Source organism: Nyctibius grandis, chromosome 4 (assembly GCF_013368605.1).
Source record: "Nyctibius grandis isolate bNycGra1 chromosome 4, bNycGra1.pri, whole genome shotgun sequence".
In the NCBI taxonomy this organism is placed as follows: Eukaryota; Metazoa; Chordata; class Aves; order Nyctibiiformes; family Nyctibiidae; genus Nyctibius; species Nyctibius grandis.
In genome coordinates this window covers 92,064,462-92,080,780 of record NC_090661.1, presented here as the reverse complement: position 1 = coordinate 92,080,780, position 16,319 = coordinate 92,064,462, and the positions used below count along the sequence as shown (strand labels likewise).

Here is a 16,319-nt window from a genome sequence, read left to right as displayed (position 1 = left end):
ACACATGTAGAGATAATTGTCTAGCTACTTATCTGTTTCTAACTATATATGCAGCTACATAATGGTTTTAAACTCCATTGCATTATTTTTTCTCTCTCCAAGAAAGAGACAGAAAATTGACTCAGAATGTTTTAGATGCCCCAGATTAGCAATGCTACAGCCAGAACAGCACACAGCACTCTTGAACAGCTATTGCTAGTACTGGCAGGTGCCATGAGCCCTTCACATTAGAATACAGGATTTACATTCAAACATAAAGGAAAAATAAAACCAACTTGATTCACGCACTGTTACATCAAGAGAACAAGGGGTATTTTTAGAGCAACAGCTTAGCATTCACAGCACACATGGCATTCTTGATTAAACAAGAGATCCACACAAACATAATAAACCTGTAATTTTATTGGCCAAGCACTATGGAAACAATTTAGAATACAGGGATTGCAATGTTAAGCAAACTGCAGCCCATGTATAACACCCATGAATTATAGCAGTTTGGCAATGAGCTGACCAGTTGCTTCTCACGGCCTTTAATAACAATCATCCACATCTTCACAGCACAATAGAAATTAGAGATGCAAGAGGCCTATTAGCTCATCCAGAAATACAGGATTGTTCCCTATGGGATAATTGCTAATACTCTGTCCATAGTAGATTTAAAGCTGTAAAGCAAGGCGGCCTCTTTAGCAAGATTACTCAGAGTGGCTGAGAACTCAGGTCCGTAAAGCTTTGTGTAGACATTAAATTTACATGTTTCTTCTCTTTAGACAGGTTAAAGCTAGTCCAAGGATCCTGGTCTCCTTTGGATTTCCCTCTAGTCCATCAAGAGGGAAGAGAGTTGGTCCCTTTTTGCTACAAAGCAGCAGTGTATAGAGACTGGCCGTCTTTGGCTAACAGCCTTCACAAACAGTTCTCCCCTCCATCCAGCTAGTCCTTGCCAGCTCTTGTCCATAACAGTACCCTCAGCATGACTTCTTCCCTTTGCTCGTTACACAGGTATGTAGACTCATGCCCCCCTTTCCACCTCAGAAGTCCTTTGGCCATATATGTATACATGGATTTCACCCTAAATATTCATTCAGCAAATCAGGTCTTCCAGCTCACTGAACACTCCCATCATGTGTCTGTGCACTACAACAACTTCAGCCATACCTCAATGGGGACATATGACAACACCACTAGCCCGAGGACTGGCAGCTCTAGAGCAGGGGACAGTACCTCACTGTGTCCTGTCCTAGTGCAGGGGCTCTGGCACAGGGCTGTGTCTAGGTTAAATGTCCTTGCTGCAAATGGTGTCAGTCATGGCTCCAAACACCCAGTTGTACTTCCACTGCTCAGTAAATCTCCATGCACTGCATCAGCCCCTTGGAGAATCCAGAAGTAACAGAGAATTAATATGTGCTCAAGAACTGGGATGTGCCTGGGAAGGAGGAAGGGGATTAGGAGATTTGCAGACACAGGAGTATCTGCAATCCAGGTTAAATCCAGAGTTTTACAAGTGTCACAGTCCAGCACCCAACACAATGGCATCTTGCTTCATGCCCAGGAGAGTCAGTAATGCCATCATGAGAAATTTGTGTGTAAGGGTGGAAACAGCAACATCTAGCACTAATTAGAAATTTCAATAGATCCAAAGTGATGAAACCAAAAGTCTTCAGCCTGTACATGTTAGGTCAGTAAAAATTATCATCTGCTTTTTAAAAAACAATAGATGAGAAGGTGAAATCATTTTCCACATAACAAGACAGAGCTGGAACTCAGGAGAAGGTGTCCCTTAACCCCAAGCATTCCATGAAAAGCCCTTTCAAACTGTAACAACAGTTACCAGCACATGGGTAATGACCCCAGTAACAGCTTTGAGAAGTTTTCCAAGCCAAGGACAAAGGAAAAGAGCATATACCAATCAAGCTTCTTGGGTTTTGCATCTCTAACTTTATTTCTCCGAGAGAATTTTCTTCGGAACTTGCTTCTATCGCTCTTCCAAAACTTCTGGTAAAAACTAACATGCCCATGACTAAAACTCTCTGGGATTTCCAGCCACTTGATCCTCACTCTTACACACACTACAAAATTCCCTGCTATTAACTGAATTGTTGCTAATGTTGTTCACATTCTTCTTGTTTAGTATAAGCATTCAACGAGTCCCCCAACCACTTTCCTAAAATAAGCCCTGATCTCTACTATCTTTGATACCCAGAGACATTTGCAAGCAGGATTTCAAGCAGTCACCTGCATACACTCATTCCATGAGCTCGTTACACTATCATAGGAAGGCAGGACTAGAAGGGACAACATTTTGCCTAGAGCAATCCAGAGAATCTCATGTGTCCCCACCCTGCAAATCTCAAGACACTTCTCAACTCCTCTGAACAAACTTCAGACCTTCATAGCAAAAGCCAAAACAAAACAAACAAACAAAAAAAAAAACACAAAACAAAAAAAATATCTTGTAATGTACCATAGGAAGACAGGAAAAGAAAAGTCAAGGGCATTGCCACTGTCCTCCATCCTTGCAACAATAAGGAATGAGAAATGCCAAGATGATTGTTGAAGCAGACCACAGAGAGCAATAAACCATGTCAGATACACGGCATCTCTATGCTCCCTAGCTGAATGAGGAGACACTTTTTAAACATTCTGCTATTTTAACACGCTTTCTAAAACGCATTTTCACAATAAGAACTGTCACGCATTTGGCTTGTACTAGCATTTTCAGGTAGAGATCAGGGCACCCAAAGAAATAAGATGTATAAAGAACAAGAGCAGAACTAACAGTTCTCTATTATAGACCTCCCCTGTTCGACTCAGAAGTGACCACAGTGAAGAGTGATGTTTATATATCTAACATGGTACTATAAAATCCTTCAGGATGAAAATCACAAAGCAGCAGCAATTGATTATTTCTGCCACAAGAAAAAAAATATAGTTTGAGGATGTAAGGAGTAGTTCTTTTTAACCTGAAAAATTACCTTCCTTTTGGGAAAGACGAACCACCCATAATGACAGAGGAAAATCTTTGGAAGTAGTAGCAGAAAAATACATTAGAAGTGGCAATCACCATGTCAGACACACTACACTGCAGGGAAAGGGAAGAATGGCCAGATAATGAAATTACAGAGCATTGAAAATGTCAGAGAGCGACAGTGCTCTACCATCATTCATGGGTTACATGAGGCATTAACATGCTGATATCCCATTCCAATGACAAAGATGGCAACAAGTACAGTAAATAGTCCAAAATGAATCTGTTGCTGAGACCAGGAATTTAATGAAACAGGGAGACAGGCAGAAAATGAATCTTACTTTCACTGTGCAGCCTTCAAACTGGAAGCTGCTGGCCCTGTTCAGAAATAGTAATAGCTCAGGGATGCATTATTTGACTTCCCTTATCTGTGATCCCCCCTATACTTATGAGTCATCATCACAAAAAAGGGTATCAGGTCTCACTAACAAGCACCACACCCTTGTTGGCAGGCAATGACACACAAGCAGCACCAAGGGAATTTCCAATGAAGTATGAAGGGGGAAAAAAGTCCTTCCCAATTAAGGTGAACAACTGCTACATCAGGGCCCCAGCGAGTCTGGGGGATCTCTGTTTTTGGAGGTGTTCAGAACTTGACTGGACAAGGCTCTGAGCAACTTGATCTAACATCACAGCTTGATCCAGCTTTGAAGCTGATCTGAGCAGGAGCTGGACCAGAAGACCTGCAGAGTCCTGACCCCCCACCCCAATCTAAATCACTCTACAATTTAATGAGTCCTGCTCTGCTCCCTTCAAATAGAAACACCATTGATCAACGTGAGTAGCACAAGCAATCACGCAGCACTAAAGCCAGAGGACCCTATGTCTATCATGCAATGCACTTTTCTAACTTGTTTAATATAGTTGATCACTATTTAAAAAAATCCTCTACCGCCATTCCTCCTATAAAAAGGAAAAAAAAGACAAGTCAAGCTGAGTCAAAATGTACAGTCTGCATATGGAAACCCACTTCTGGAGACAGTCTAGTGGGTTGTAACACAGCTTGGGACAAACGCAAACGGCCTGTCAGATCCCAGACAGCTCCATGTGGAGCCAACATGTATACCTCTACACATCCTCTCAAGATATTGCAACCCAGCAGGACAGGGCAGCACCGTCCTAGCAGTACCACAACAGAGCATCCAAGGTCGTGTTAGGACCATTTCCTCTGTAGGGTTAGGCTGCGGCAGAAATTCTGCACTGTGCCCCAAAACTCCAAATTCTGAGCTTCTTCCTAGGTCTGGTACAGAAATGGTTCTATTTTCAGCCCAACCTAATAAACTCTCCTATTGGAGGGCTAGGAGCAAGATGGGTTCAAAAGGTCTGATAAGGCTATCTGGCCTCCACACTGTTTTCTTATAGAGGTTGGATTTTCTGTTTCAAAATTGTATTTCAGAACCAAGTTCACTTAAATTTTATCAGGAACACGTCTTTGAAATACAAAAAGCAAAACGAACAAAAACCCCATTCACTTAATTTAATCTGGAAAACATAAATAAAGTCGTTTCCTCATTCCATCAAGCAGATGCAAATTTAATTTCAGATCATTGTTTTGTTTTGGTTTTTTTTTCTATAAACAAACAAAAAACCTAAGCACTGGAAAAGAAACCCTTGGAAACACTAGCTCTTATCACATACAGCATGTGTCTCCCTCTCCCTGCTGGCCCATATCACTACAGTTTTCAAAGGCTGCTGGAACTCAGTCTGCTAAAGGTGTGCAATAAATGAGGCTTTGCAAAGTGCATATGTTCAGTAAGCGCGAGTACCTGGACATCTGTGCACGGGGGTGATTCATTGAGAGAGGTACGTAAGACAAAAGACCCATCCCTACCAATTTCAGGAAGGCCAAGTTTTCACCACATTTTATTGGCAGCCAGCTTGCCAGACAACAAATTTCATCAGCCTGTGAATCAAAAATCTTTCCACCCACAAGACCATCATTCCTTCCCTGCTACACAAGTGGATTTTGCATCATGCCCAGAAAGTAAAGTTCATCTGTTGCCTGATTAAGGTGTGGATAAGATCTATCACCTCAGGTCATTCTTAAATACGACTGTCTTTTTCATTTCAAGGGCATAAAGTTCTTCTGTCGCCACTGAGCAGTAGTCATGGATCTTGTGGCAAGAAGCAGCCTTGGAGGTATGTAGATGGATGTCCAACCGTTGCAAGCTTCATGGTCATATAACCAATGCCTTATGGAGATCTATGGACAGACAGTAGAGACCTTGACAACGTCTTTGTGACTCTGCCACAGCAGCAGAACAAATGAACAATAGCCAGCTTTGCACTGAAGTGTCTCCTGGCAACATCCAGAACTGACATAGCACTTACCTGTCAAAACACATCGGAAACAGCAAACAATCTTTTGAACCTAGAAGCAGTTTCACATTCCACCTATTGCAACTCACTGCCCCCTCTACAAGAGTCACTCCTGAGATCTGGACAACACACACTGTCTGTGCGCCTTGCATTTACACAGCGCATGAAGTGACTGCCCAATGTGGGCACTATGTCAGAAGAGGAATCTGTGTTGAGATTTAATAAGATAGGGGAGTTTGCTTTAAAGTCAGATCACACCTGCTTTGCTACTGTGTAATTAAAGCCACCAAGATGCTGCACAACTCAGGACTGCTCTGGGGCTACCCTATAAGGAACGTAGCACCTAGAGATGCAGAGTCTGGACACTTCAAACATATGCATAAAGACAACATAGTGCATTGACAATTTCAAGTTGTTTCTAAAAGCTGTCATTAGACGGGGAATATGAAGTCCTCTCTGTCTTGCCCATGTCTGATTTCTTACACTGATGTTCTCAATCTTCTTCCAAATAAATATCTGAGGTGCAGCATCAATCTCCTGCTAGTTAGTAGCATTGCTATCCTGCACAAAGCTCTTGGATGCCCAGCCCACTGGGGCTGTAGTGGCTAGCTGACTTCACAGGAACATCAGAGAGTAACAACACAACCTGTACAGCATGCAACTACAGCCTTAGATGGAGGGGACATAGCAGAGAACACCAAAAATAAGCAGAACTCAAAGAAGGGGGGATTTCACAGTGCACTGCCACTGTTCCAGCCTCATGACATTTAGAGGTCAGGAATGAGCTTTGGCAACAGGCACCTGAGCAAAACTGCGTCTAGCAGCTTAAGAGAGTTACCTCCGGCAGCTATATGCTGCTACAGTTCAGATATGTTAAGTGCCTTCTACTTGCCCCAGCTACAAGGTAGTAAAAAGAGAACCTTCTTCACCAAGCCTGGACTAGGATACTACTCTCTCAACAAAGTGGAAATACCAGCAGATCCAGCGGACATCTAGGAGTTACCCTACTCTGAAGAGAACCAAACACCACTGGCAAGGCAGAAAGCTGAGCCCCATCTGACTCCATCTCTGCACTGTGCTCCACCAAGATCAGCTGAGGTCCCTCACTGCTCTCCTACCTCTTGCTGTCTTGACATGGTTCAGCTCTCGTCCCCAGCTGGAAATTCAGTCTCCTGCCTCTACCCCCCACAGGGGCCTTGTTGCCACTTAGTACCACACAAGAGCAGTCTCCATTTCTCTCCCTGCCATACACAGTTTAATCCAGTCCTCACTGCAACTTTTCCTGCACAGCCTGCTTAAGCCTGTTTTTCTTATCATTCTTGCCACAGTCTGAAGTAAAGATGTAATCACCGTAGCTGCAGTGTTATCCTCTAGAAATTACTTTGTCACAGGGAAAAGGGCAAAAATACAATTACTTGCTTTAGCTACAGTGGCTTAGAGGGACCCCATTTTGAAGTGCTTCCTATTTTCCAGGAAAAGACTGAAAACTTGTACCTATATGTATAGCAATCAGAAAGTACTTGTACGTTTCCTTAAAGAAAACCCGTGAAAATTATACCAGGTCTTATCTGCCAGAATTATATAGTATTTCTGTCTCAAAAGCCTACATGTAGTTGTATCAGAAAAAAATGTTACAAGCCACCCCAAAGGTTCCTGTTATTTAACAAGCCTGAAGGAAAGTCCAAGCTACACATCAATTCTTGCAAATCAAGGTGTCATTGACACTGACAGAGAGATGGAACTGGAACCAAAACCTGCTGCCACTACTACAACTAGTAAAGAACCCGGAGGATCATTCAGGGTTGGAAGCACAGAACAACTGAACTAGTGAGATCTGGAAAGGCTATCTAACCAATCTCCATTCCCCAGGCAGGATCTACTTTCTCTCAATCACTCCTAAGAGATATTTGCCTAGTCAGTTTTTAAAGATCTCTGATGCCAGAAACACTACAACCTCCAAAAGATCTATACCAGGCTTTACTCACTTTACCATTATAAACCTTTTCATATGAAATAGCCTTCTTTTTCTTGCTGTATTTTAAGCATATGATTTTTCATCCAATCCTTCACAGATAAAGGAAAAAGATTATTACCTTTAACAACTGCCTTTTACATTCATTTTATGATCCCTCTTCAGTTTCCTCTTCTTTAGCTAAACAACTCCCACCCATTCAAGATCTCCTTGTAAGCCAGGTTACTCTGTGTTTGGGCATCTTCATTCTTCTCTTTCAGGTTCTTTCAAAATGATCTTTATCTTTCTTTAAGTAAACTTAGGCTGGCCACAGAGCTAATACTGAGGCCTTACTTGCACTGAGTGCACTGCAAGGATTACTTCGTGTATCTTGCAGGCTATATATATTTATTGTCCTGCTCGTTGGAGAAGCAGGGAATTTGCTTCCTGGAAACACTCTCCCCTCTGCAAGACCTATCCTTCGGGCCATTGTGGAGAGACTAAAGGAGAGACTGACAAGAATGAGAGAAAGTTAGGGGAGGGGAAAAGTTGGAGTAAATGTATGTGTAGTTGCTGGCAGGCCTAAGAAGGTAACATTGTCAGGACTGTTGTGCAGAGGGAGAGATATTTTTAGGAGCTAATTGCCTCCCTTAGAACAAAAGATGAACACACCTCTGGGATGGGACAAAGAAAAGAACCAGCTTAGTAAGAGGTGGGAGGGTGAAGCAAGGCAATAGTAGTCAAATAGTATGAGTGAGAATCAAATCCAGTCTGACTTTGTATGCTAAGTACGTAAGAGGAACAAGCCTTCGAAGACTACATGCCATGAGATGGTGCGCTAAGGGAAAGGAGAACGAAGCACACTCCACACACAATGCAAAAAGGGCCTGATCCACAAACTTGAAAGCAGGAAGCCCACTTCCTAGCGTTCAGGGTATTAAGTAGGGTTCTGTTATTGACCCCTTTCTAATACAATGAGGCTGGATTAGTGTCTGACCTGCTTTGTTTCAGAAGTAAAAAGATGACACAGTGAAGTTTGCTGGTCTAAGTGGCCCAAAAGAAAAACCAGAGGACACAGCAGAGAAGCTTCAGGTTCACATGCAAGCAACTGAGAGCCCAGTCTAGACTTACCTTCCTCTTCTCCCTCCTCCAGCCCAACTTGACTCCTTTGAAGTCCTCAACAAATATTTTAGTGAACAAATTCAGTGCTACATAGTTGTACAGATATTTCAGCAAGGGGATTGAAAGAATCCCTGACAAATATGGTAAGCATCAAGAATCACTGTCACCCTGTCCTCACATAGAAAGGAAGCAAGAAGGTTGGAAGTAGCAGGAAAACATGGCCACGGGGCAAACAAAACAATCAAAGAAAAGATAACAATGCTGGAGAAAGAGCAGAGAAATAGCTGGACTGTGCTCCATTATGCCAAGTTCTGGAAAGGCCAAAGCAACTTTGTCATTAGCAGAGAAGACAGTTCTTCCTGATGTACAGCCCTAACAAATCTGTGTGGTATAAATGCAATTTATGTGGACTATAATGGAGTTAATTTATCCCCATAAAGGAAGATGACATTGTAACTCACTAGACAGGTTCTGGTTCTTACCGTCACTTGTGGTGATAAATTTAGCCCAAGTTTCTGTATCTGACTTTTCATTTCTGGGTAGCTTAAGCTATTCAGACACTATCCTTAATGTGACAGTCTCTGTGGCAATCCAGAAATGTTACATATCCAGCCACATTTTTTTTTTAATTGTGGTTCTTCCCCCCCCCTCCCCCCCCAGTGCTCATGAAAAGTGTCAGACTGACAAGAGTAGAGAACAAGCCATTTATTTGCTGTCATAACAGATATGCAGCACAGGGCAAGTTGCCTATGCATCATTCCCTGCCAGTGTGCATCAGACTTGGCTCAGGGGGACCCACCTCCAAGACTACGAGCACAAATCAATTTTTCATGACTGTTCAGAGTCAGCCTCTCCGTTGACACCAACCATTTACACCAACTGCACTGGTAGGTTCTGTCACACGGACGTCTATCCACTAGGAAATGGACCTGAACTACGCACATCAGCCGATCTAAGACACTCCCTTATTTCCATTCCCACAAAAACCTTGTTTTCATCAGCAAAACACCTGAAGCTGGTATTTTTTTCTTTCCACATGGATGCTCTGTCCATTCTTTGAACCCCCAGGCTACAATTAATTAATTTCAGCAGAAATGCGTTCTCCTCAACCAAAGCTGAATCTGGCCTGTGATATATTAGCGCACCAGCTTTTCTAGTCAAGTTTTTAATGGCAATTAAAGAACAAATATTTCTTAGTTGCCTACTATGGGTGCGAAAAGAAGTTCCTCAGCCCTTCACATCTCCACTTGGTGTCATCCTGTCCCACTGACAACCAGGACAAAATTCTGACTGCAAGGAGCCAGGAATGCAAGGTGGCATTGGTTTTAGCCACCCTTGCTCATGTGGAAATGTTTGCAATAGAAGAGATAAACCAGATCTTTCCAGGCTGATGATTCTCTTTACTGTTTATCTCTGCTCAGAAAATAAAGCAAACATTTTAAGAACTGGGATACCAATTCCTTTGATAGCAGAGGTATCTGCTCCAGGACAGGTGAGGGAACAGACAAAAATACAAGAATACCTGCAATCAAGCAATCCTATACAATCCATTAGGAAAATGAATAAAGGCAGCTTTACAACATATTTAGGATTTTGCCAACAGTCAATTCATCCAATCATGAAACTGAGGAAGGCCAATGGTCCAGAAAGTCACAGACCCCATTCATTCCCCTGTCTCCAAACTGAAAACCTCCAGGGAGCAGCTGGCCAACCTCAGAGCTTTGACATTAAGCCTGGATTCAGCATTTTCTCCTGGACTGCTTTTTCCCCAGCCCTTTTGACATAATGGACTACCGGCTCTTCGATAATGTGTGTGTCAATCTTCATTTAAATGTCCTGTTCGTTTTGGCCTTCAAATGCAGAAAGAAAACTTTCAAATAGCTACTTATAGCACTCCACCAGAGTAAGTTCTCTCCATCCCTGTACAAAAGGATAATCTTGTGATTCCATCATAAGACACTTAGAGAGTTACTTCCGTGACTAAAGTGTTCAGCTGCGTCCAAGATACCTGATGTCTTAGGTCAGTAGTTTAAAAACACACCTAGAATAAGGAAGGGATTGCCAGAAAATTTGACTCACAGCCATTAAGTTCATGGTTGTTTCTGTCCTCCCTAACTCACACGATCTGTACCAGACTCCTGCTACCTCTTAATTTCGGCCTCCCTTCCAATGTTGCTACAGGCTCAGAGCTATACTTTCTTCCTGGCAGTTAAAATAACCTTGCTGGGAGGAAGCAGAAAGCAGGATCGTCTTCCTCTTCCATTCTCAGTATTAAGTTATACTTTTCGGTCCCACAAAACAGCAATTTGCCAGGCCTTACCCTAACATGGGCTTTGGGTGGTATCAGTAAGCCATTTGGCCTGGGATGGTACCAGGGGGCTGACATAACGGCAGATGAGATCTCCATGTGAGGTGGTACTCACCCACCCAACACTTTGCTTCATATATGAAGACACTTAACCTTCAATCAATGGAAAACAAATCAGCAAACCTTTCTAGTGCAGCCAGGCCTGAGTTAGACATTTATTGTTGCCATAGATAGCTCTGGTCCGGTGTTAATTATAACAGAGGTGAGGGACAGGGACTGTGACAAGGCTTGTTCACCCTCAAATGACCACACACACGTAATCAAGGCAAGTTTATCCATAGATGGACAATTTAGAGCAGAGGTTTCCATGCAATATATTATTTGACATCCTAGAGCAAGACAGACCAACACTCTATGACAAAAACCCTGGACTCTCTCACATATTATCCAATTAATTCAGATCCCATCTAACTAGGTAAATTAAGACCATGAATGATCATCACTATTTGTGTTCACAGAGTGTTCTGCATGGGCTTTATTTTTCCCTAAATATTCTGTTTTCACTGTACCAAAAAGATGAGAAGAGATCTCTTCCAACCTGATTGATTCTGTGATTCTGTGAAAGAAGTAGCCAAAGACTTCTGTGTTGTGCTACACAGGGCTTCCAACAGGATGAGTTCAGGACTAGACAAATTAGCTGGGTGTTTTTGCTAAAATCATCACTTGTGAATCATTATGGGTGCTTAATTGGTCATCTGCAAATTTCAGGGTTAACACCTCACTTAGTGAACAAGCTTGTTCAAACCTCTGAAAATTATTCATTCTGGCTGCTTGAATTCCTGGGGACACAGCTAATGCTTCAGTTCACATTCTGACATTTTCTGCATAACCATAAAGGCTAGGAAGATGTATATTTGTGTATGTGGGCAAGTGAATAAAAATGCATATAAAACAAGAAAGAGATCTCAAGCACACACTCTGATTCAGGAACATAAGCTTTGTGACAAGTGATGGATGTATAGGACCTTGGCTATTAAGTGAATGCTGTATCTAAGGTAATACATTTCTTGTCAGGCTTTCTCCTCCAAAAGTATCACTCAGGCATGAACTTTTAGAAGCATCTGCCACAGGCACAATTACCTAAATTCCAGCCAGTGCGATATCAGCATCTTCAGATTAATAGGAAGAGTAGCTCTGTTGGCGGTGTAACTAATGTAATAACCTCAGTATTTGCCTTCTGTAAGCACAATATGGGCTGGTTTCTCACTTTATCCAGGCTTGTAGCACTGCCTCATGACTTCTCCCATTGCCATGCTCAAAAATGGATTTCTGCCTCTTTTTTCCACTCTTTTTTTTTTTTTTTTTCTTCTTTCTTTCTCCTTCCTTAGGCCATTTTACTCCCCTTTGTATAACTCGCTTCTTAGGAAAGCCAGCTCTCTTCCTACGCTCTTCTTTTAGAGGAGGTCACCATTTGGAGAACAGAAAGCTTCAAATACGAATAAGGAGCTGGCAGGTAGATTGAAAACCCAAAAGGAATGAATACACCAGGCACTGGAAATAGCATCCAACACAAAGCTCATCAGCAAATTCCTAACCTGCTCTAATCACAGCAGTGCAATCCCCCTGAGCAGAAACAGGGTTGCTCCAGCTATTAACACACTAAGGGCCACAGGAGGTGTCAAAGAAAAATCAAATCCGAAGCTGTTCTTCAACCACATTGCCAAGGATTACTTTAAAGATGCATCTCTGGTCCTGCTGGATGTCCCAAAGGAACCTGGATCTACCTGCAGCACTAGATGCCTTCCCCTCTTCTTTTTGCTAGTACTTCAACCTGTGCAAAGGATCTAGGGGTCAAACTCCATCCTGTGTGCCAGGGAACACAATACACTGGGATACTATGGCCAGAAAAGAACTCTAAGCAGTTCTAAGGCAGGACACCATGGTTAGTTGCATGTGTTCATGACACCACAAGCAGGATGCAACCCTTATGGAAAGACTGCTGGTTCCTAATCCTTCTGCACAATAGTGAGGAGAGATGCCACCCTGAACTGGAGTGCTTGAAGGATCTTCATGCATGGAAAAGTCCACACTAGATCTGTTAGATGCCCTTGCAGTATTACCAGGTGGCACTGTGGACACTCATCACCCTGAAAACCAAATCTTTTAGCATATGTTTGACTGTCTCCCAAACAAAATCGTAGGCAGAGAAGATGGACAAGAGTTGTTCCCTTGCTCATACTCTTGTCGTTCTTCCTCTAGATCTCAGAGTGACCCCTGCAAGTCAAGCCATGCAACGGTCATTAAAATAATAGAAGTACATTTTATTACTTCTACTCCTACTTGTAAGAAAATGCAGCCTGAACTCCACCTTAATGTCTAATTCTTCTTACTGTTTCATATCTTACTGAGTTTCTGAGGCCTTTCATCCTGCTATACGAAGCTGATCAACCCCCATCTGTTTTCCTACAAGCAAACAGTAGCTTGAATGAGGTTAATATACCTGTCTAACTCTGCTGTGATGAATGATACGTTAAAAAAGTGCATGGAGTTAAATAATTCACTATCCTAACAATAAGGTGACTCAGTTCTTGCACCATTCGTTTTTGATTTTCATGGAAGGAACTTGCTGTGCCTAAACATGCATTTGTCTAGGTCAAGAGTAAGCGAGTGTGCCTGGAGAAGAGGTAGAAGTAGAAGAATGTAGATTTTCCCCAGCAAACATTTCAAGTGCAAGAAGAGCTGTGTAAATGCAAGACCCACTCATGATGGGATCAGGTTAGGAATCTCAAGCATTTTACTCCTCGAGGGTGACAATACTGGGATTTCACGCACACATGTAAATGCAAGAGCTGCTCTGGCAAACCTTGCATCCCATATATAGTCAGTCACCTGTCAACTCATATAAGCCACTGTTACTTCAGCAAAATAAAACAAAGAGACTTACAACTAGCTATCAGAGATCTGTGCCAGCCAATCTTCTAAAGTTTGCTGGCCTGAAGGAACAAGCAATTGGTAATCCCACGTTACCAACAGAATTGCAAGTCCAACCTGACTATGACTATGCAAGCGATGCTTCACTCTGCAACCCCAAAACAGGGTGTGGGGCAGCTGACTGCCCAATTTGCCTTTGCTACGAGAGGAGGGATAAAACACACAGCCAGAACAGACGATGCTCTCTCCTGACTTCACAGCCCTCACTGCTGGCAACCAAGAGAGTGGCTAATACTAAACAAAACAGAAGCTTCTTTTCCTTAAAAGTCTCAGTGAACAAAACCTCAACCCAAAGAAAGGCCGTAAGCGGAGACTGCTTCCTCTTGCAAAGTGCTGTGCCACATCACACTTCAACATCCTAAATTAGGTGGTATTACCCAGAGCCAGATCCCTTTTTCCACAGTAAGCAGGAGGCAGCATGGCTTGGTGGCTGCCTGCTGCAGCCATTTGTTCCACCCACATATTTCTAGTAAAAATCTACCAGCGCAGCATCTGTGCACCCAGCCCCAGAGGAAAGATTGCTGTGGAAGATCAATGTCATAGGAGTCACTCGGCCAAAACTGACTTCCAAAACTCAACAACAGTTTCCATGTGGGTCCTGCTTGGTGTCTTTAGTCAGAAGACAGGAAGAGCTTTACTTCTTTCCTGCTCTTCTAAGAATAAGGTAGCATCTTTCACACCTAGATAAAATTAAGGCATGTGTTCTCATTCCATACCCACTTGGGAAAAAACAAATGGGGCTTATTAATATCAGAAAGCCAGCCCAAGAAGTGGTCCAACTCCGCACTAGATGCTAGTGTCAAGAGACATGAAAAATTTACATCCTTTGAAACTGGGTCACACATTGCTCTGCCACAACAAAAATTAGCTCATTTGTCCAAAAGGCATATAATGCTCACAAGGTCTGAAGTTGTTTACTTCTGCTCCAAGGGAGAATTAGGGCCTTGATTCTGCTGTGATGAAGGCTATAAAGTGGTCTCCAGCATGGTTTTAATACATGGACTATTATAGCACAAGGCTTATGATTGTTTGGGTTTTTGCCTTCCAGTGACCACAGTAAAGCAAAGGGTCTGGTGCCCAGGGAACAGCACTACTGATTCAATGTGGCAGTGGGTCAGCAGAGGCGAGACAGAACAGCACTGAAAACTATTCTTTTTGCATGACCCCTTGCTAAAATGCCTCAGACACCCACAGCAAGCATGCTTTTGTTGGTCCACAATGTCAGCTTTACTCCATTCACTGGAACAATAAATCATGTCAGAAGAGGATGCCAGCTACCCTCAGAGAGAGCTTCAGTGTAGTCTTTAGATACCTTTGCCCTTCCAGTTCATGGAGGAGAACCGAGTTCCAAAGTCCTTGGAAAGTCTTTAGTCAAAGATAGCAAATGAAGGCTGTTTGTGGATAGTGTCCTCATCCTCAAAACAGGAAGTTTCACTAAATCTAACCAAAATGCAAACAGCTAATCTCCACAGTTTTCCTAGGCTCCCCAGACCCTATGGATGGCTGTTCAGTGGTGGTGGTGCATAACAGTCACTGCTTTCCAACCCCAAGAGCGCTATTTCTCCAGCTGGACAGAGTAAGTTCTTATTCCTCACAACACAGAAGGAACACAAACCCAGCCACCTTGGAGAGATAGGCTCCAGAAAGGTCAAAGTAAATTACTCTATGATAATAATTACTTCATCAATAATTAAAAGTGATAATAATCACATTTAGGATGAGCCAAAGGAATACTTTAAACATCATCAGTGCATCAGACACAAGGAGAGGGGATTATACAAAGCAGACAAAACGCAGACCTTAATTTATTATCCCAGCCTAAATTCCTCTTTGGGCTCAGAGGAAAGACACAGAAAAAACAATGTCTGTCCTTTTTTTGTTGTTGTTGTGGAGGGACCTCTTCTCTAAGTCACCAACTCCCCAAAAGAAACTCTGATATCTGAAACCTTCAAGGATAACAGATCTTTAGGACGCTAGTTCTGCAGCACGAAGGTGAACAACATCTTTCTCAAATGCAGACCCACCAGACAAATTATATAGGTCATACTACACCAAAAAGAAAATAGAGCAGGAGTGTGGGGACCCCCTCCACCCTTTTTTTGGAAGGCTCTAGTATGTCACTTTAAGGGCTGATCTAAAAGCTTCTCCAGCCCAGGGTCATCAGCACAGAGAGGTCATCACATAAAGTACTTCATGCCATGTCTCAAATACAGGTGATCCTGCACAGGTTTGTCAATGGAGGGGCAGTGGTGGGGTGCTGGTAGGAAAAATATGAGACAATGTGTGGGGTTGAAAAGAGGAAAACATTTTCAAGTTTCAAATGCTAAAACAATGTCCCACAAATCTGATCCATTCCAGCTGATATAACAAACATGCAAAGCCCAGAACAAAGATAACCAGGTATTGCCTTCTTTAGTGACATAATGAGTTTATTAGCTCAAAACTACACTCACTTGTGCAGATAAATAACTGCTCAAGCTAGGTCTGTTTACACATGTGTATGCAGTTTCACATGTGCCTTCTGGGAAGATGGTACCTAATATTTGAAACACTGTAGTTATTTCTGCAGGAGGAATGCCTGATCTGTCTGAGAACACTGATTTGGG

The 16,319-nt window shown here is 42.6% G+C and overlaps 1 protein-coding gene across 1 annotated transcript in view; it reads right to left on the bottom strand.

The window, feature by feature from the left end:
• The window catches only part of SORCS3 (sortilin related VPS10 domain containing receptor 3), a 316,197-nt gene that overhangs the window by 230,422 nt on the left and 69,456 nt on the right, over positions 1–16,319 (bottom strand). The window lies entirely within an intron of this gene.